At 36.0% G+C, this 23096-nt stretch overlaps 1 non-coding gene across 1 annotated transcript; it reads right to left on the bottom strand.

The window, feature by feature from the left end:
* Nucleotides 1–22203: 22203 nt before the first annotated feature.
* Nucleotides 22204–22307, bottom strand: LOC130970887 (small nucleolar RNA R71). Its single transcript, XR_009082134.1, has one exon. It is a non-coding gene; the product is annotated as a small nucleolar RNA R71 (small nucleolar RNA).
* Between the last annotated feature and the right edge of the window lie 789 nt (nucleotides 22308–23096).

The following is a 23096-nucleotide window of genomic DNA, read 5'->3' on the forward strand; positions in this document are numbered from 1 at the left end:
ATTATTCGTTTTCATGCAAAAATCACATTTCTAGACTTTACTATGATTTTGTGTGTTTTTTTGTGATTTCAGGTATTTTCTGGCTGAAATTGAGGGACCTGAGCAAAAATCTGATTCAGAGGCTGAAAAAGGACTACAGATGCTATTGGATTCTGACCTTCCTGCATTCGAAATGGATTTTCTGGAGCTACGGAAGCCTAATTGGTGCGCTCTCAATTGCGTTGGAAAGTAGACATCTTGGGCTTTCCAGAAATATATAATAGTCTATACTTTGCCCAAGTTTTGATAACGCAAACTGGTGTTTTAACGCCAACTTTCTACCATTTTTCTGGCGTTAAACGCCAAAACTGGCATAAAAGCTGGAGTTAAATGCCCAAACTGGCACCAGAGCTGGCGTTTAACTCCAAGAAAAGCCTATGCACATAAAAGCTTCAATGCTCAGCCCAAGCACACACCAAGTGGGCCCCAGAAGTGGATTTTTGCATCATTTACTTATTTTTGTAAATCCTAGGTTACTAGTTCATTATAAATAGGACCTTTTACTATTGTATTTACATCTGGAGATCTTTAGATCATTTTTGATACTATCTTTGTATCACTGTTGATCTCTTGATCACGTTTAAAGGGTAGGCCATTCGGCCATGTCTGGACCTTCATCACTTATGTATTTTCAACGGTGGAGTTTCTACACCTCATAAATTTAGGTGTGGAGCTCTGCTGTTCCTCATGAATTAATGCAATTACTACTGTTTTCTATTGAATTCAATCTCATTCTTGTTCTAAGATATTCATTCGCATTTCAACATCATGAATGTGATGATTAAGTGACATTCATCAATATTCTCACTTATGAACGCGTGCTTGACAACCACTTCCGTTCTACCTGAAAACAAGCTTGAATGTATATCTCTTGGCCTTCTGGTCCACGACACATGGTTGCCTCTCCTGACAACAGAGCCTTCGATTCTGTGAGATCAGAGTCTTCGTTGTATAAGCTAGAATCAATTGGCAGCATTCTTGAGATCCAAAAAAGTCTAAACCTTGTCTGTGGTATTCTGAGTAGGATCTGGGATGGGATGACTGTGACGAGCTTCAAACTCACGAGTGCTGGGCGCAGTGACAGTGCACAAAAGGATCATTGGATCTTATTCCAACACAAGTGAGAACCGACAGATGATTAGCCCTACGTAACCCGTAGCCGTAGCATTTTCACTGAGAGGACGAATGGTATCCATTGACAACGGTGATCCCTCAACATACAGCTTGCCATGGAAAGGAGTACGTATGACTGGATGAAGCCAGTAGGAAAGTAGGGATTCAAAAGGAACAAAGCATCTCCATACACTTATCTGAAATTCCTACCAATGAATTACATAAGTATCTCTATCCTATTTTATGTTTTATCTATCTTTTACAAGATGACCATAGCTTGCTTCAAGCCGAAAATCTCCGTGGGATCGACCCTTACTCACGTAAGGTATTACTTGGACGACCCAGTGCACTTGCTGGTCAGCTACGCGGAGTTGTGAAGAAAGTGAGTGAGATCACGATTTCGTGTACCAAGTTTTTGGCGCCGTTGCCAGGGATTGTTCGAGTTTGGACAACCAACGGTTTATCTTGTTGCTTAGATTGGGTAATTTTTATATTTATTTTCAAAAAAAAAAATTATGCATTGTGTTCTTCTGTGATCTTCAAGTTGTTCTTGATGATTTCCTTTGTCTGATCTTATGATTTTCCTGTTTTGTGTTTTATGTTATTTTTCATATGCATTTTCAAAATCATAGTTTTTGAACATTCAAAATTTCTAAGTTTGGTGTCCTACATGTCTATCTTTTCTTAAAAAAATTTCAAAAATATGTCCTTGATGTTCATCATAATCTTCAAAGTGTTATTGGTGTTCATCTTGACATTCAAAGTGTCCTTGCATGCATTATTTGTTTTGATCTTGCATTTTAATGTTTTACTTTATTTTGTTATTTTTTTCTCTCTTCATTAAAAATTCAAAAAAATCAAAAAGATATCTTTTCAAGTAAATAATACAGAGAAATGAAGACTTAGAACATAAAGTAGAAGAATCACAGAAAAAAGAGCTCACTGGCGTTTAGAGGCACTTTGGGTGTTAAATGCCAGAATGGCTATCATTCTAAGCGTTTAACACCAGTAATAGTATCATTCTGGGCATTAAACGCCGGAATGGGTAGTGATGAGCGGATATTTTATACGCTTTTTGGGGGTAATTTCATATAGATTTTAGCATGTTTTTATTAGTTTTTAATAGAATTTTATTAGTTTTTAAGCAAAAATCATATTTCTGGATATTACTATGAGTTTGTGTGTTTTTCTATGATTTTAGGTATTTTCTGGCTGAAATTGAGGGAGCTGAGCAAAAATCTGATTTAGGCTGAAAAAGGACTGCTGATGCTGTTGGATTCTGACCTCTCTGCACTCGGAATGATTTTTTGGAGCTACAGGAGTCCAATTGGCGCTCTCTCAATTGGATTGGAAAGTAGACATCCAGGGCTTTTCAGCAATATATAATAGTCCATACTTTGTGTGAAGATAGACGACGTAAACTGGCGTTCAATGCCAGTTCCATGTTGCAGTCTGGGGTCCACCGCCAGAAACAGGTTACAAGTTAGAGTTCAACGCCAAAAACATGTTACAACCTGGCGTTCAACTCCAAAAACAGCCCAGGCATGTGAGAGGCTTAAGTCTCAGCCCCAGCACCCACCAAGTAGGCCCCAGAAATGGATCTCTGCACCAATTATCTTAGTTTACTCATTCTCTGTAAACCTAGGTTACTAGTTTAGTATTTAAACAACTTTTAGAGACTTATTTTGCATCTCATGACATTTTTAAATCTGAATTTTATACTCTTTGACGGCATGAGTCTCTAAACTCCATTGTTGGGGGTGAGGAGCTCTGCAGCTTCTCGATGAATTAATGCAATTACTTCTGTTTTCCATTCAAACACGCTTGTTCTTATCTAAGATGTTCATTCGCGCTTAACTATGAAGAATGTGATGATCCGTGACACTCATCACCTTCCTCAATCCATGAACGTATGCCTGATAACCACCTCCGTTCTACATCAGATTGAATGAGTATCTCTTAGATTCCTTAATAAAAATCTTCGTGGTATAAGCTGGAATTGATGGAGGCATTCATGAGAATCCGGAAAGTCTAAACCTTGTCTGTGGTATTCTGAGTAGGATTCCAGGATTGAGTGACTGTGACGAGCTTCAAACTCCTGAAGGCTGGGCATTAGTGACAGACGCAAAAGAATCACGAGATTCTATTCCAACCTGATTGAGAACCGACAGATGATTAGCCGTACTGTGACAGAGCATTTGGACCATTTTCACTGAGAGGATGGGAAGTAGCCGTTGACAAAGGTGACACCCTACATATAGCTTGCCATGGAAGGAGCCTTGCATGTGGGAAGAGGATTACAAGAGAAAAGCTGAAATAAAGCAGACAAAGCATCTCTAAAACTCCAACATATTCTCCATTATTAAAGTAACAATTATTTATTTCACGCTCTTTTATCTTTCTAATAATTCAAACTGATAATTATAATTGATATCCTGACTAAGAATAATAAAATAAACATAGCTTGCTTCAAACCAACAGTCTCCGTGGGATCGACCTTTACTCACGTAAGGTATTACTTGGATGACCCAGTGTACTTGCTGGTTAGTGGTACGAAATCATAAGAAATCTTGATTTTGATATTGAGATTAAAATTTTGTGCACCAAGTTTTTGGCGCCGTTGCTGGGGATTGTTTGAGTTTGAACAACTAAAGGTTTATTTTGTTGCTTACATTAGGAATATAGTATTGATGATATAGAGTCATTAAATTCTAAGTCCTTTATTCCCTTTTCAAAAATTTTTCAAAAATATTATTTTTCTTTATCAAATTTTTAATTTTTCGTGAGTTTAGTGTTTTGTTCTAAGTTTGGTGTCAATTACATATGTTATATTTTCCCTTTAAATATTTGAATTTGTGCTCTTTGATCTTCAAGTTGTTCTTGTTGATTTTTCTTGTTGATCTTTAATTTTTCTTGTTCCGTGTCTTTTCTTGTTTCACTTGTGTTTTTTTAAAGCGTTAGTCTTCTAAAAAGAATATACCTATTCAAAACAAGTGTTACTTTTACTGCCCAATTGGCTAGAGCGTTGGTCTATGTTCTTGGTAATTGGGTATCTTCTTTTTAAAATCTTTTTCAAAAATAATTTTTCTTGATTTAATCTTGTGCCAAACTTTAAGTTTGGTGTTTTCTTGTCAATCTTTTTATAAATTTTGAAAATTTTATTGAAATTTTCTAAAAATTTTAAGTTTGGTGTTCTTTCTTTTGTTCTTGTTGTTCTTGTGAATCTTTAAAGTGTTCTTGAGTCTTTCTTGTGTTTTGATCTTAAAATTTTTAAGTTTGGTGTTCCTTGGTGTTTTCCCTCCAAAATTTTTGAAAACAATGAGCATTAGATTTAAAAATTTTAAATCTTGTATCTTTTATGTGTTTTTCTCTTTCATCATAAGATTCAAAATTAAAAAAATATATCTTTTCTAACTATTTTTAAGCTACTTTTTCAAATTTTTTTTTTTAAATTTAGATTTCAATTTCAAAATTTTTCAAAACTTATCCTTTTAAGATTTAAAAAAAAATTTATCTTTTTCAAAACAAATTTATCTTTTTCAAATATCTTTTATATCTTTTCAATTTTCAATTACATCTTTTTCCTATCATATTTATCTTTTACAAATCATATCTTCTATCTTATCTTTTCTCAAAATTTTCGAAAATATCCTAACCAATTTCTCTCTCCTCATCTTTTTCGAAAATCTTCATAAAATATTTTCAAATTTTATTTTTATTTTTATTTTTATTTCATTTTTTTATTTTATTTCATTTTATTTTATCTTATTTTATTTTATTATTCCGAAAATAAATTTTTATATTTAATAAAATAAATAATATCAACATCCATATCATCTCCCTTACTCCATCATGGAACTAAGTGGAAATGAACAGTCCAGAAGGACTCTGGGATCATATGCTAACCCCACTACTGCTTCATATGGGAGTAGTATCTGTATACCCTCCATCGGAGTCAGTAGTTTTGAGTTGAATCCTCAGCTCATCATCATGGTGCAGCAAAGTTGCCAGTATTCCAGTCTTCCACAGGAAGAACCTACAGAGTTTCTGGCACAATTTCTACAAATTACTGACACAATACATGATAAGGGAGTAGATCAGAATGTCTACAGATTATTACTGTTTCCATTTGCTGTAAAGGACCAAGCTAAGAGATGGTTAAATAACCAACCTAAGGACAGCATAAAGACATGGAAATAGCTGTCAGAAAAATTCCTGAATCACTATTTTCCTCCCAAAAGGATGACACAGCTAAGACTAAGCATCCAAGGCTTCAAATAAGGAGATAATGAATCTCTTTATGATGCATGGGAGAGATACAGAGAGATGCTAAGAAAATGTCCTTCTGAAATGTTTTCTAAGTGGGTGCAGTTAGACATCTTCTACTATGGGCTTACAGAAAGAGCTCAGATTTCTCTAGACCACTCAGCTGATGGATCTATACACATGAGAAAAACAATAGAAGAAGCTCAAGAGCTCATTGATATAGTTGCCAGAAATCAGCATCTGTACCTAAGCAGTGAACCTTTCATGAAAGAAGAGGCTAAAACAGTAACTGCTGAAATGAGTCCTGCAGAACAAGTTACAGAATTCAATCAGCAATTGGATTTTCTAACAAAACAGTTAGCCGAATTCAAAGAGATGTTACAAGAAACAAGAATGGCTAATATAAATATGGAAGTGCAATTGAAGCAAACAGAACAGCAGTTATCAAAACAAATAACAGAAGAGTGCGAAGTAGTTCAATTAAGAAGTGGGAAAACATTAAATACCTCACTTCAAGAGAGCAGGAAGCCAATAAATGAGCAAACTACCCAAAATCCCTCTGAGGACAGTAAGAGCCCAGAGAAGAATAATTCTGGCGCTCAAACGCCAAAGAATGGGTGGAAAGCTGGCGTTGAACGCCCAAACCATGCTCAATCCTAGCATTCAATGCCAGAAATAAGCAATGATTTGGCGTTCAACGCCTAAAGGGAGCACAGTTCTGGCGTTCAGACGCCAGAAACAAGTAAGGAGTTTGCGTCTAACGCCACTCCAGCTTCCACCCCTGGCATTCAAATGCCAGTGGGGGATCAGACACATACAAGTGCTGATAATAACCCATCTAAAAGGGCTTTTCAAACCACATCTGTAGGCAATAAACCTGCAGCAACTAAGGTTGAGGAATACAAAGCCAAAATGCCTTATCCTCAGAAAATCTACCAAGCAGAACAGGATAAGCAATTTGCCCGCTTTGCAGACTATCTCAGGACTCTTGAAATAAAGATTCCGTTTGCAGAGGCACTTGAGCAAATACCCTCTTATGCTAAGTTCATGAAAGAGATCTTAAGTCATTAGAAGGATTGGAGGGAAACTGAAAAAGTTTACCTCACTAAAGAATGCAGTGCAGTTATTCTGAAAAGCTTACCTGAAAGGCTTAAGATCCCGGAAGCTTTATGATACCATGCACATTAGAGGGTACTTGTACCAAGCAAGCTCTATGTGATCTTGGGGCAAGTATCAACCTAATACCTGCATCTATTATCACAAAGCTTGGTTTGACTGACGAAGTCAAACCAACCCGGATATGTCTCCAACTTGCTGATGGCTCCATTAAATACCCATCAGGCGTGATTGAAGACATGATTGTCAAGGTTGGGCCATTTGCCTTTCCCACTAACTTTGTGGTGCTGGAAATGGAGGAGCATAAGAGTGCAACTCTCATTCTGGGAAGACCTTTCCTAGCAACTGGCCGAACCCTTATTGATGTTCAAAAAGGGGAAGTAACCCTGAGAGTCAATGAGGATAAGTTCAAGTTGAATGTTGTCAAAGCCATGCAGCATCCAGACACCGAAAATGACTGCATGAGCGTTGATATTATCGACTCTCTGGTAAAAGAAGTCAATATGGCTGAGAATCAGAACTAGAGGATATCTTTAAAGATATTCAGCCTGATCTGGAGGAATCAGAGAGAATAATAGAACCTCTGAAAATCCCTCTGGAAGAGGAGAAACCCCCCAAACCCAAGCTTAAACCATTACCACCATCCCTGAAATATGCATTTTTGGGAGAAGGTGATACCTTTCCTGTAATCATAAGCTCTACCTTAGAGTCATAGGAAGAGGAAGTACTAATTCAAGTGCTAAAGACACACAAGACAGCTCTTGGGTGGTCCATCAGTGATCTTAAGTGCATTAGCCCAGCCAGATGCATGCACAAGATTTTATTGGAGGGTGACGCTAAGCCAGTAGTTCAACCACAAAGGCGGCTGAACCCAGCCATGAAGGAGGTGGTGCAGAAGGAGGTCACTAAATTACTAGAGGCTGGGATTATTTATCCTATTTCTGATAGCCCCTGTGTAAGCCCTGTCCAAGTCGTTCCTAAGAAGGGTGGCATGACAATGGTTCATAATGAAAAAAATGAACTGGTTCCAACAAGAATAGTTACAGGGTGGCGTATGTGTATTGATTATAGAAGGCTCAATACAGCCACCAGAAAGGATCATTTTCCTTTACCATTCATAGACCAGATGCTAGAAAGACTGGCAGGTCATGAATACTACTGCTTCCTGGATGGATATTCAGGTTATAATCAAATTGCAGTAGATCCTGAGGATCAAGAGAAAATGGCATTCACATGTCCATCAGGAGTATTTGCATACAGAAGGATGCCATTTGGTCTATGTAATGCACCTGCAACCTTTCAAAGGTGCTTGCTCTCAATTTTCTCTGATATGGTTGAAAATTTTCTGGAAATCTTCATGGATGACTTCTCAGTATTTGGAGACTCATTCAGCTCCTGTCTTGACCATCTATCACTTGTTCTAAAGAGGTGCCAAGAGACTAACCTGGTTTTAAACTGGGAGAAATGTCACTTTATGGTGACTGAAGGAATTGTCCTTGGACACAAAATTTCGAACAAGGGAATAGAAGTGGATCAAGCTAAGGTAGAGGTAATTGAAAAATTACCACCACCAACCAATGTTAAGGCAATCAGAAGCTTTCTGGGGCATGCAGGATTCTATAGGAGGTTTATAAAGGATTTTTCAAAAATCGCCAAACCTCTAAGTAATCTGCTAGCTGCTAACACGCCATTTATCTTTGATCAGGAGTGTCTGCAGGTGTTTGAGACTCTGAAAGCTAAGCTGGTCACAGCACCAGTCATCTCTACACCAGACTGGACATTACCATTTGAATTAATGTGTGATGCCAGTGACCATGCCATTGGTGCAGTGTTGGGACAAAGGCATGACAAGCTTCTGCACGTCATTTACTATGCCAGTCGTGCTTTAAATGACGCACAGAAGAATACCACAACCACAGAAAAAGAGTTGCTTGCAGTGGTTTACGCCATTGACAAGTTTAGATCCTATTTAGTAGGATCAAAAGTGATTGTGTACACTGATCATGCAGCTCTTAAATATCTACTCACAAAGCAAGATTCAAAACCCAGACTCATCAGATGGGTGTTGCTTCTATAAGAGTTTGATATAGAAATAAGAGACAGAAAAGGGACAGAGAACCAAGTAGCAGATCACCTGTCCTGAATAGAACCAGTAGAAGGGGCATCCCTCCCTCTTATTGAGATCTCTGAAACCTTTCCGGATGAGCAACTCTTTGCCATCCAGGAAGTGCCATGGTTTGTAGACATTGCAAACTACAAGGCAGTGAGGTTCATACCCAAAGAGTACAGTAGGCAGCAATCAAAGAAATTGATCACAGATGCAAAGTACTATCTTTGGGATGAACCATATCTCTTCAAGAGATGTGCAGACGGAGTAATCCGTAGATGTGTACCTAAAGAAGAAGCACAGAAGATCCTCTGGCACTGCCATGGATCACAGTATGGAGGACATTTCGAAAGTGAGCGAACAGCCACAAGAGTCCTCCAAAGTGGCTTCTACTGGCCTACTCTCTATAAAGACTCCCGAGTGTTTGTACTCAATTGTGACAGTTGCCAAAGATCTGGCAATCTGCCTCACAGTTACGCCATGCCTCAACAAGGGATCTTGGAGATCGAGTTGTTTGATGTATGGGGTATTGACTTCATGGGGCTATTCCCACCATCTAACTCAAACACTTATATTTTGGTAGCAGTGGATTATGTATCCAAATGGGTAGAAGCTATAGCAACACCCACTAATGATACTAAGACAGTGCTGAAATTCCTCCAGAAACACATCTTCAGTAGATTTGGTACCCCTAGAGTATTAATATGTGATGGGGGCACTCATTTCTGCAATAAACAGCTTTACTCTGCTTTGGTTCGATACGGAGTTAGCCACAAGGTGGCCACTTGATGTTGCTATAAACTTGATAGCTACGATTTTAGGAAATTGCACGATCGGCAAAAATTCCTTCCGGCAAGTGCACCGGTTATCGTCAAGTAAAAACTCACAATAGAGTGAGGTCGAATCCCACAAGGATTGGTTGAGTGAGCAATTCGGATTAGAAGTGTGTTCTAGTTGAGCGGGATCAAGATTTAGATGAGAATTGCGGAATGTAAAATTGGTGGGAAACGTAAATGGCAAGAAATTAAAAGTACAGAATCTTAAATTGCATGAATTAAAGAGCGAGAAGCTAAATTGCTGGAATTAAAAGGGGATCTGGGTGATTGCATGAATTTAATTGCAGAATGTAAAGAGAAAGTGGTAGATCAGAAATGGGGAATTCATTGGGTTTCAGGAGATATTGAGATCTCCGAATCAAAACATTTTTATCCCTTCCTCAACCAATGCATTCATTGAATTTTGCTTGGCAATCTTATATGATTGGATCCTAATCCCTTGGTTCACCAATTCTCTCTAAAAACAAACAAATTCCCAATCCCTTGGTTTAAATGTTCATAAGAAGAGATAATGCTCGATCTCTGATTATACCACACAGTTTCATGAACCACAATTTGGTAGGATTACATGTCACAATATCCATCCAAACCCCAATCCAATTCACTGTGAGAAAGCTTCTCTAGCATGAATCCTCCATTCCTTTCCCAAGGTTCCGAAGGATTCCAATTATGGATAGTTTCTTTCCCAAGACAACTAACCATTGGAATTAGATCGAGAAGCTTTCTAACAAAATTCAAGAGAAAAGATTGAAGGAGAAGATAAAAACTATTATTGATTCATTGAATTACAATAGAGCTCCCTAACCCAATGAAAGGGGTTTAGTGAGTCATAGCTCTGAATTCAATTCCAAAAGACGAAAACTAGAAAATTGATCCAAAAGTTCCCCGTGTGTAAAAAAATCTCCCTAACTTAAATTCTATCCTATTTATACACTTTCTAAATTGAGCTTCTGCTGTGTTTCTTGGGTTTTGAGGCCTTTCCCTGATTTCCTTTTGCTTTGGGTTTATGATCCATAATCCTGATGAGGCTGCTGATCCAATTCTGCAACATTCATTGAGCCAACTTAGTGCTAATCAAGTAATGACACATGACTCAACAAATTGAAATTCCAGACTCCTCAATTCTTTAGGCCCAATCCCATAAACCATGATATTCAATTGGGTTTCATACCAGAGTATATTTAAGTTAATATTTGTGCTCAAATGCTAACTTAAACTGCAATATTCTTGGCCCAGAAACCTTTTCAATTAGTGGCATTTAAGTTGCAGTTTAAGCTTAAACTGCAACTTAAACGTTGGACACTTCCAGGAGGTAAAATTGTCAAACACGTTTAAGCTTCAGTTTAAGGTTAAACTGAAGCTTAAACGTGGGAATGGAAGAAAGCAATCCTGGAGTGTGAAATGTCGAACACGTTTAAGCTCCAGTTTAAGCTTAAACTGGAGCTTAAACGTGGAAATGAGGAAAGCAACCCCTGGAGGAAAATTGGGTCGAACACGTTTAAGCTCCAGTTTAAGCTTAAACTGGAGCTTAAACGTGGAATTGCAAAACGCAACCCTGGAGGAGAATGTCGAACACGTTTAAGCTCCAGTTTAAGGTTAAACTGGAGCTTAAACGTGGAAATGGCTCCCTGGTGCTTTCAATTCTGGCGTTTAACTTCCAATTTAAGGTTAAACTGGAGGTTAAACGCCACTTTTGATATTCAAGCTTCCTTTATTGATTTTGTTGCTTCCTTGCCTAGCCTCTTCTTCCCTGAAATCATCCAAACAACTGCATCAAAGTCTTGCAAAATTTCATGAGAAATCTTTCATTCATAGCATTCAAGTAATATATCTAAAAATTCATGAAATTTGCATCAAAATCATACTGTTTGGATGGTTTATTGCTTTGTTATTGATTTAACCATTCTTGGTTACTTTAAGCTCAAGAAAATGCATAAAACAACTAAAACTAACAGAAAAATGCTAGTGAAACTAGCCTAAGATGCCTTGGCATCACCACTCCATATCATCCACAGACAAATGGGCAAGCTGAAGTCTCTAATAGAGAACTTAAAAGAATCCTGGAACGGACTGTGATTAACCGTAGAAGGGATTGGGCAAGAAGCTTGGATGATGCTCTGTGGGCATACAGAACAGCATTCAAGACCCCTATAGGGACCTCTCCATACCAGCTTGTGTATGGAAAGACATGTCACTTGCCAATGGAACTGGAACATAAGACCTACTGGGCAACCAGATTCCTAAACCTTGATGCCAAGTTAGCTGGAGAAAAACGATTGCTCCAATTAAATGAGCTAGAGGAATTTAGACCCAATGCTTTCGAGAATGCAAAAATTTACAAAGAGAAAGCAAAAATATGGCATGATAAGAAATTGTCATCCAGAGTCTTTGAGCCAGGGCAGAAAGTTCTGCTATTTAATTCTAGGCTCAGATTATTCCCCAAAAAATTGAAATCCCGGTGGAGAGGACCATATATGATTACAAGTGTATCACCATATGGATACGTAGAGCTTCAGGATAATGATTCTAACAAAAAGTTCATTGTTAATGGACAGAGAGTTAAACATTATCCTGAAAGCAATTTTGAGCTAGAATGCTCAAAACTGAGGCTTGATTAAAGCTTAGTAATAGTCCAGCTAAAGACAATAAAGAAGCGCTTACTGGGAGGCAACCCAGTCAGTTACGAAGTTTATTTATTAAATTAATAAATTTTTATAGGTATATCTCAGTTATCTTCAAGGTAGAATAGCAATTGCTTGAGTTCACAGAGTTACAGGGGAATTTGGAAGCTCACTGGCGTGAAAAAGCCAGTAAGAAATATTTTGGGCGTTGAACGCCCAAAAGAAGCATCCACTAGGCGTTCAACGCCAGTAAGGATATCCATCTGGGCGTTAAACGCCAGAAAGAAGCATCTTCTGGGCGTTGAACGCCAGAAAGAAGCTCCTTCTGGGCGTTTAACGCCAGAATTACAGCGTCTTGGGCGTTCAGAAAAACGCCCAGTGACAAAGGACTTCCTAGCATTCAACGCCAGAAAGAAGCAACAGATGGGTGTTGAACGCCCAGGAGAAGCAGCAATTGGGCGTTAAACGCCCAAAACATGCAGCGTTTGGGCGTTTAACGCCAAGATGGTGAGATGGAGGTAAAATTCATTTTTCTTCACAAATTTTCTAATTTTTTATGTTTCAATTCATGATTTCTTGCATAAACATGTTCAAAATGTCATACTTCAATTTCATAAAAAAAATTTATCCTAATTTCTAAAATCCCTTTTTCAAAATTATCAAATGTATCTTAATCCATAAACACAAATCTTTTTCCAATCCAACTCTTTTTCAAATCTTTTTCAACTCATCATATCTTTTGAATTTCGAAATTGCCTCTCCCTCTATTCCTCTTCTATCCTTTCTTTTGCTTGAGGACAAGCAAACCTCTAAGTTTGGTGTGATTTGCCATGATCACTGAGCTAAAACTCATCAAGATCATGGCACCTAAGGGAACAGGAAGAGCAAGGATGTGACTTGAAGGAACTGAAGCGTCAGAAATTATCTCTTGAAGGATCAAGCATCCCACAGACTAGAGGAACACCCACTTCCCAAAATAAAGGTTGTTGAGTCCTAATCTTTGCCTTAACTTTGTGATAACTGTTCTTATTATGAATTTATCTTAGAAGTTATATATTAGTAGTAGTAATTAGTATCTCTATTTTGATTTTATCTCCAATTAAGCTATAATTTATTTTTCTCATCATCATCAAACATGAATAAAATAGTAGATTTTTAGAATAAAGAGGCAATATTTTTTTCGAGTTCTTAATAAGGAAAATTCTAATTATTTATATGTGGTGGCAATACTTTTTGTCTTCTGAATGAATGCCTGAACAGTGCATATTTTTGATATTATTTTATGAATGTTAAAATTGTTGGCTCCTGAAAGAATGATGAACAAGAGAAATGTTATTGATGATCTGAAAAATCATGAAATTGATTCTTGAAGCAAGAAAAAGCAGTGAAAAACAAGCTTGCAAAAAAAATGAAAAGTCAGTAATTTGCGAAAAAAAAGCAAGCAAAAAAGGTAGAAAAAGTCAATAGCCCTTTAAACCAAAAGGCAAGGGTGAAAAGGATCCAAGGCTTTGAGCATCAATGGATAGGAGAGCCCAAGGAAATAAATCCAGGCCTAAGCAGCTAAATCAAGCTGTCCCTAACCATGTGCTTGTGGCATGCAGGTCCAAGTGAAAAGCTTGAGACTGAGTGGTTAAAGTCATGATCCAAAGCAAAAGAGTATGCTAAAGAACTCTTGACACCTCTAATTGGGGACTTGAGCAAAGCTAAGTCACAATCTGAAAAGGTTCGCCCAGTTATGTGTCTGTGGCATTTATGTATCCGGTGGTAATACTGGAAAACAAAGTGCTTAGGGCCACAGCCAAGACTCATAAAGTAGCTGTGTTCAAGAATCAACATACTAAACTAGGAGAATCAATAATACTATCTGAATTCTGAGTTCCTATGGATGCCAATCATTCTGAATTTCAAAGGATAAAGTGAGATGCCAAAACTGTTTGGAAGCAAAAAGCTACTAGCCCCGCTCATCTAATTAGAATATGAGCTTCACTTAAAACTCTTAGATATTATTGCTTCTTGATTTCTTTTTATCCTCTTTTATTTATCTAGTTGCTTGAGGACAAGCAACAGTTTAAGTTTGGTGTTGTGATGAGCGGATATTTTATACGCTTTTTGGGGGTAATTTCATATAGATTTTAGCATGTTTTTATTAGTTTTTAATAGAATTTTATTAGTTTCTAAGCAAAAATCATGTTTCTGGACTTTACTATGAGTTTGTGTGTTTTTCTATGATTTCAGGGATTTTCTGGCTGAAATTGAGGGAGCTGAGCAAAAATCTGATTTAGGCTGAAAAAGGACTGCTGATGCTGTTGGATTCTGACCTCTCTGCACTCAGAATTGAATTTTTGGAGCTACAAGAGACCAATTGGCGCGATCTTAATTGGGTTAGAAAGTAGACATCCAGGGCTTTCCAGCAATATGTAATAGTCCATACTTTGCGGGAAGATAGACGACGTAAACTGGCGTTCAACGCCAGTTCCATGTTGCAGTCTGGCGTCCAGCGCCAGAAACAGGTTACAAGTTGGAGTTCAATGCCAAAAACACGTTACAACCTGGCGTTCAACTCCAGAAACAGCCCAGGCACGTGAGAGGCTTAAGTCTCAGCCCCAGCACACACCAAGTGGGCCCCATAAGTGGATCTCTGCACCAATTATCTTAGTTTACTCATTCTCTGTAAACCTAGGTTACTAGTTTAGTATTTAAACAACTTTTAGAGACTTATTTTGCATCTCATGACATTTTAGATCTGAATTTTCTACTCTTTGACGGCATGAGTCTCTAAACTCCATTATTGGGGGTGAGGAGCTCTGCAGCATCTCGATGAGTTAATGCAATTACTTCTGTTTTCCAATCAAACACGCTTGTTCTTATCTAAGATGTTCATTCGCGCTTAACTATGAAGAAGGTGATGATCCGTGACACTCATCACCTTTCTCAATCCATGAATATGTGTCTGATAACCACCTCCGTTCTATATCAAATTGAATGAGTATCTATTAGATTCATTAATCAGAATCTTCGTGGTATAAGCTGGAATTGATGGCGGCATTCATGAGAATCCAGAAAGTCTAAACCTTGTCTGTGGTATTCCGAGTAGGATTCCGGGATTGAATGACTGTGACGAGCTTCAAACTCCTAAAGGCTGGGCATTAGTGACAGACACAAAAGAATCACGGGATTCTATTCCAACCTGATGAGAACCGACAGATGATTAGCCGTGCTGTGACAGAGCATTTGGACCATTTTCACTGAGAGGATGGGAAGTAGCCATTGACAACGGTGACACCCTACATATAGCTTACCATGGAAGGAGCCTTGCGTGTGGGAAGAGGATTACAAGAGAAAAGCTTAAATAAAGCAGACAAAGCATCTCCAAAACTCCAACATATTCTCCATTATTAAAGTAACAATTATTTATTTCACGCTCTTTTATCTTTCAAATAAATCAAACTGATAATTATAATTGATATCCTGACTAAGAATAATAAAATAAACATAGCTTGCTTCAAACCAACAATCTCCGTGGGATCGACCCTTACTCGCGTAAGGTATTACTTGGACGACCCAGTGCACTTGCTGGTTAGTGGTACGAAATCATAAGAAATCTTGATTTTGATATTGGGATTAAAATTTCGTGCACCAGGTAGCGTTCTGGGCGTTTAACGCCAAAACAGGCAGCATTCTGGGCGTTTAGAAAAACGCCCAGTAAAGAAGGATTTTTGGCCTGGCTGGCCATTAAACGCCCAAAGAGGTAGCATTCTATGCGTTAAACGCCAAAATGGATAGCATCCTGGGCGTTTAACGCCAGGATGACACAAGGGAGAGAATTTTGTTTCCAATTCAATTTTTTTTTCAATTTTTCATGTTTTAATTCATAACTTTTTGCATCAAACATATTTTAAACTTTCATTTTTTTTATTCTTTTAATGTTTTTGAAAAATTTCAAACTAATTTTTTGAAAAATTTTGTTCTTAATCTTATCTCATATTTTCAAAAATCCTTGCTAACAATTAATGTTTTGATTCAAAAAAATTGCAAGTTTGTTTCTTTCTTATTAAGAAATGATCAACTTTAAATTTTAGAATCATATCTTTTAATTTCTTGTTAATCAAGTCATCAATTTTTAAAAATCAAATCTTTTTCAACCATATCTTTTCAATCATACATTTTTTTTTAAAATCATATCTTTTCAATCATATCTTTTTTTTTTCAATCCACTACAACAATATGGCCTTTAGCAACACCAAATTTTGCAACGCCTTAAAACTATTTTCTTAGATAGTTTTAGACAACGGTTTTTTGTAGTGTTACTATTAAATTCAAATTTTCATTATTTTATAGCAACAAATTAAAACCGTTCTCTTTGACTATTTTAAAGAACGGTTTTATAACCGTTACCATGATTTATTTTTAAGCAACGATTTTTTATTGTTGTTTAAATAATTGTACAAAAAGAACGCATAAAAACCGTTGCTAAAATGCTACACTTTAAACCGTTCTATTAGATGGTCTTAGACAACGGTTTTTACAGTGTTGCTGTTGAAGTTCAATTTTTCATTACGTTATAGCAACAAAATAAAACCATTCTCTTTGACTATTTTAAAGAACAGCTTTATAACCATTACAACAATTGTTTATCAAACAACAATTTTCTAATATTATTTAAATAATTATCAAATTAAAAGATACATATAAAAATAATTATAAATAATCATACAAATTCAAATAATTTTTTCTATAAATACTAAATTTATAAAATACTCAAAAACTATTGTTATAAATATATAACAAATATTATTTTTATAAAAAATAAAACTAAAATAAATTTATAATAAATATTATATATTTTTGAAAATCTAAAATATGAATAAATTATGATTTTATCTTATTAAGTTTAAACTTTATAATTTAAAAAATTATTCTATTAGAAAATAATTAAAGAGATTCAGAGATAAATTCATTTTGAATAAATTAATATTCTTAAGTAATTTTATTATAATGAAATATTTTGTATAATTTTAGTAATTGAAAAATAAGAAAGAATTGTACAATTTAATTTAAGTAACTTTTATTTTGAAAAATTGATGACTTATTATTAATTTGTATTCTTTATTTTATAAACTAATCTATTAAGAGTAATTAAATTAGTTTTATTAATATTTGGAGTTTATTTAATAATATTCTTGTGTAATTTTTATAATTGGTTATTTAATATAATTTGAAATTAAAGTTCTGGTAACAGAAAATGATAAAAAGTTATATCATTTAATTTAAATAATTAATATTTTTGAGTTTAAAATTGTATTTCATAAAATGTGATTAATATATTTATTTATAATTTAAATTATAAATAATTATTTTAGCTCATTGATAAATTAATGAATAAAGTTTTATGCATTTTAAAGTAATCTTTACAATATTAAATTTAAATTCTATATTATTATTTTATTTCAAATATTTTCTAAAATTCTTATATTACTAGTATATATTTTACTCTAATTCTAAAATTATCAAATAAAGCCCCAATTTCAGAAAATTCATAACTTTGTTATCTTAAATCCCTATACACACATACAGAAAAGGAAACAGAAGGAAAAGGGGAAAAGAAAGAAAGGGAAAAGAGAGAAGAAAGGGGAATCAGGGAAGAAGAAGGGAAGGAAAGGGAGACGAGCGCGCCGTCACTGCACCCTACCCGCTTGCCACCGCCGTTCCATGGAGCCGCCGCCATTGTCACGCGAACCGGAGGGTGTGGAGACGGAGAAGAGTGTGTGCGAGAGAGGAGTAGCCACCATCGTTGAGGAGTCCATCACCGCCGCTGAAGGTCCTGACCGTCGAGCTCGTCGTCGCCGTTGCACCTCCCATCACTGCTGCCACTAAAGAGCTCGAAGAGAAAGAAAGGATTCGCGCGGAGAGAGAAACACGATGAGGGAGGAGGAAGTTGCCTCTGTTGCTGCCAAGCCGTCGCTGGCGGGGTTGGGTTCGCCGTCGCTGTTGAGCTGTGCGCCGCCATTGGTATTTGGATCGCCACTCTGTTTCAGCTGTAACTCCCCACTGTACTGGTGAGCTTTACCCTGTTTCTGATTTCTCTTTGCTCGCCTAAGTTATCCCGTTGTTGTTGTGAGGGTTATTGTTAAAGTGTTTATGTTAACTGAAGCTGTTGCTGCGAGTTACTTTACTGTCGCCTAATATTGATTTTAATGTTGATTTGGTATAATGTTGTTCTGATGTTGATTTGGTAACTTGTAATTTGGAAATGCTGTTGTGATTTTATTTTGATTTTAATATTGATTTAGTATGTAACTGGTTCTCTGGCAATGCTACTTTGATTTTTGTTTGATTTTAATATTAATTTGTTATAATACTGTTATGATTTTGATTTGCTAACTAGATCTCTGAAAGAACTTATAAGTGGTATCGAATTAACCATGAAAATTTTGTAGCCATCAGATATGGATGTACGTATAGATCTCTGAATTAAAGCTTACTTGTGTATATAAGGTAAGATTGGGCTTTCTCAACCCAAGTGCTGCATATAGGATTGCATTAACTTTAATACTTTCTAGCATTTGTATAGTTTTGATTAAATTATCAAAGTTTGGTATTTGCTTTACTCTTATTGCTTTCTTGTATTCTTGATTATTTTGTAAAGATTATTGAAATGGACACCTATAGATACCACGGGCACTCTATGTCTGATCCTGGCAGCACATACCGTACATGTGACGAGATTTCCAATGAGAGACAAGTTTGTCACACTACTGAACAAAGCATATAATGTTCTGTTATTTTAATATCATGGAGTTCTTTCTCAAATTTTTCTCTTGGTTAATATAATTATAGGAGCGTGATCCAATTGAGAGAGTGAGGAAGCTATTATTGGCTCATGACATTGCTTCTGAGAAGGAGCTGAAGGTAATCCAAAGAAACTAGACTTCTTACTTTGTTCTTCCGATGTGAAGTATGATAATTTTAAGGCTTGGTTATGTATAATACTATGACTTCTATATTGATGACATCTTTGCCAAATTTACCATGCCTTTTTTATTTTTTATTTCTTTGAAGATAGTTCATGGATTAAACTTTTATTTATTATGATGCAAGGTATCAGACTTGACTTAAAGAATTATGGGCTACGTTATATTTTTTGTGATTTGCAACTTGGTCTATGCGATGGTTTGCTTTAGTTTGCCTATGTCTTTGGTATGAACTACAGTGGCTGTAGAATTCCAATGTACCTAATCATCTTGATGTGATATTAAAACCATTATGTACTCCCAAGTCTCCAACATCGCTTTCAATTCATGAAAACAGGGTTGGTTAGGTTAGGTATATTAAATCCTGTCATTTGCAATTGAGAACAAATTAAAACAGGTAGACCTTGTTTTGTTATTAGTTACTTTGTTGATTGATTTTTTTCTCTTTAATGAGATTTTGTTCTAAGCAATGTTAGGAGAAAATAGTTCTGTGTCGTCATCGGTTACTGCTCTGTAATCCATTGCTGTTCCGTGCTCTCCTCTCCGCTTGCGTCTGCTACGATGTCCCCCACTTAGTCTGCTGAGGTTCGGTTATGGTATGTCTTTGGATTAAGCTTATTTTCTATTATAAATCAAAGAGTCATTTAGCTGAATATGTTCTCTTTGTGTAAAAAGTTAAGCATAGAACTTTTGTTTTAATTCAATTTAGTTTGAAATTAAAAGAGTCATTTAGTTGAACATGTTCTCTTAGTGTAAAAAGTTAAGCTAGAAGTTTTGTTTTAATTCAATTTAGTTTGAAATTAAGCTAAGTTGTTTTATTGAGCATAATATTAATGTTAATGGTTGTTTCTTAATTGCTAGTTGGTTTATTTTGTTTCTTAATTGCTAGTTGGTTTAATTTCTAGTTGGTTGATTATCTCAATGGATGTCTTAGTGTTTCACAAAATGAGTATTTAAATCATGGTAAATATTTAGGCACAAAATTTGTTTGATGACTTGGCTGAGGACATTCTCGGTGGCAGCAGACTTGGAAACAAATTCTGCAACTCTTCTAAGAGCCAAGTCCTTAGGAGTTCCTCAATAGATAAAGAGAGAGCAAACGATGTTGTTGAAGATCAAAGTTGTGGTATGCTTTGTGTTGCATGTTTCTCTTCTTTGCTTCTTGTAGTTTGCATTTTGTTTGATGCTAATTAACGTTCTTTTAATTACTTTCGCAGTTACATGTTGATTGAGAATGCTACTTGCTGCAGCAGGTTCTTAGTCGGTAATGGCTTAGCTAGTGTCAACGTGTATAGATTTTAAACTTTTAAGTTTTTTGAGTGTGCAAACAATGAATTAATTGATTCTAATTTGGATTTGAATTTAGTTTGGTGCATTTTAAGTTGTAAAATGATGCAAAGCAATGAGTATTACTTTTCTTTATTATGTATATTTTTCTTTAATCAAACTTCAGTGACACAAAAATTTGTCTGTAAATCAAATTTAATGGTAAATGTTCAATTAGTTTTTTTAGTGATTTGATTCAAATAGTTAAACTTATTTATCAACACTAAATTAAAATAGTTGGAACTAATTTCAATGCAACATGAGAAGACTATTATAAATAAAGAATTATATAATTACAAAAAACCGTTGTGAAAAGTCACAAAAGACAATAGTATTAAAACCGTTGTCAAAGACAACTACAAAATGGCATGCAATTAAAACTGTTGCAAAAAGAAACACCAAAGGCAACGCTTTTAAACCGTTGTCTTTGTGAATAACAAAACTACAACAGCTTAAAACCGTTGCCTATTCAGTTATGGTTTTAAACCGTTACATCATAAAAGACAACGGTTTTAAACCGTTACATCATAAAAGACAACGGTTTTAAACCGTTGCCTATTCAGTAACAGTTCTAAACCGTTCTTTAAAAATTGTTGTCAAAACCGTTGTCTATGCTAGTAATTATGGCAACGGTTTTTTAGTTGCCATTGCCATAGATAAAAAACCGTTGCTTTTGAGCATTGGCAACGGCCGCATATACCACAGGTGAAAAATCGTTGCCAAAGCGTTGCCTAAAGTTTTAGGAACGGTTTTTTGATCTATGGCAACGGTTTTTGACCGTTACGAAAACCCTTATTTGTTGTAGTGAAATCTTTTTCAATTATATCTTTTCAAATTTTGATTTCAAAATCTTTTTTTTTTCTAACTTCTTATCTCTTCAAAATTATTTTCGAATCTTTTTCAACTAATTACTATTTCTTATCTTTTTCAAAACCACCTAACCACTTTCTCACTTTCAATTTTCGAAAACCATCAACCACTTTTTCAAAATTCTTTTTAATTATTTTAAAATTTTATTTTTTTATTTTTTTTAGTTTTATTTAAAAAAATTTGTTTTCAAAAATTTTCTCCCCCCTTCTCACCTCCTTCTATTTAAGGACTAACACTTCTCCTCTATTAGCAATTCAGACTCTTTCCTTCTTTATATGTTCAAAATCTTCTCTGTTTACCTCATCCCTCTATTCCTATTTTCCTCTGACACCTCAAGGAATCTCTATACTGTGACATAGAGGATTCCATACTTTCTTGTTCTCTTCTCTTTCATATGAGCAGGAACAAGGACAAGGGCATTCTTGTTGAAGCTGGTCCTGAACCTGAAAGGATCTTGAAGAGGAAGCTAAGAGCAGCTAAAGCACAACACTCTGAAGAGAACCTGACAGAAATTTTTGAAAAGGAAGCAGACAAAACAGCCATGGCCGAACCCAATAGCAACAATGCAAGGAAGGTGCTTGGTGACTTTACTGCACCAACTCCCGACTTCTATAGGAGAAGCATCTCTATTCTTGCCATTGGAGCTAACAACTTTGAGCTTAAGCCTCAATTAGTTTCTCTGATGCAACAGAATTGCAAGTTTTATGGACTTCTATTTGAAGATCCTCATCAGTTCTTAGCTGAATTTTTTGCAAATCTGTGACACTGCTAAGACCAATGGAGTTGATCCCAAGGTCTACAGACTTATGCTTTTCCCTTTTTCTGTAAGAGACAAAGCTAGTATATGGTTGAACTCACAAGCTAGAGACAGCCTGAACTCTTGGAAAAAGCTGGTCAATGCCTTCTTAGCTAAATTCTTTCCACCTCAAAAGATGAGTAAGTTTAGAGTGGAAGTTCAAACCTTCAAACAGAAGGAAGGTGAATCCCTCTATGAAGCTTGGGAAAGATACAAGCAATTGATCAGAAGGTGTCCTTTTGACATGCTTTCAGAATGGAGCATCATAGGTATCTTTTATGATGGTCTGTCTGAGTTATCCAAGATGTCATTAGACCATTCTGCAGGTGGATCTATTCATCTGAAGAAAATGCCTACAGAAGCCCAGGAACTCATTGAAATAGTTGCAAATAACCAGTTCATGTACACTTCTGAAAGAAATCCTGTGAATAATGGGAGAACTCAGAAGAAAGGAGTTATTGAGATTGATACTCTGAATGCCATATTGGCTCAGAGCAAATTATTGACTCAGCAAGTCAATATGATTTCTCAGAATCTGACGAGATTGCAGGCTGCATCCAGCAGTAATAAAGAAGCATCTTCTGAAGAATAAGCTTATGATCCTAAGAACCCTACAATGGAAGAGGTGAATTACATAGGAGAACCCTATGGAAACACCTACAATCCTCCATGGAGAAATCATCCAAATCCCTCATGGAATGACCAATAGAAGCCTCAACAAGGCTTCAACAACAATAATGGTGGAAGAAATAGGTTTAGCAATAGCAAGCCATTTCCATCATCTTTTCAGCAACAGATAGAGAACCCTGAGCAGAGTCGTTCTGGCTTAGCAACCATAGTCTCTGATCTATCTAAGACCACACTATGTTTCATGAATGAAACAAGATCCTCCATTAGAAATTTGGAGGCACAAGTGGGTCAGCTGAGTAAAAAGCTTACTGAAACTCCTCCTAGCACTCTCCCAAGCAATACAGAAGAAAATCCAAAGAGAGAGTGCAAGGCGATAACCATGACCAAAATGGCCGAACCTGGAGA

The sequence above is a fragment of the Arachis stenosperma genome, chromosome 3 (assembly GCF_014773155.1).
Source record: "Arachis stenosperma cultivar V10309 chromosome 3, arast.V10309.gnm1.PFL2, whole genome shotgun sequence".
Classification (NCBI taxonomy): Eukaryota; Viridiplantae; Streptophyta; class Magnoliopsida; order Fabales; family Fabaceae; genus Arachis; species Arachis stenosperma.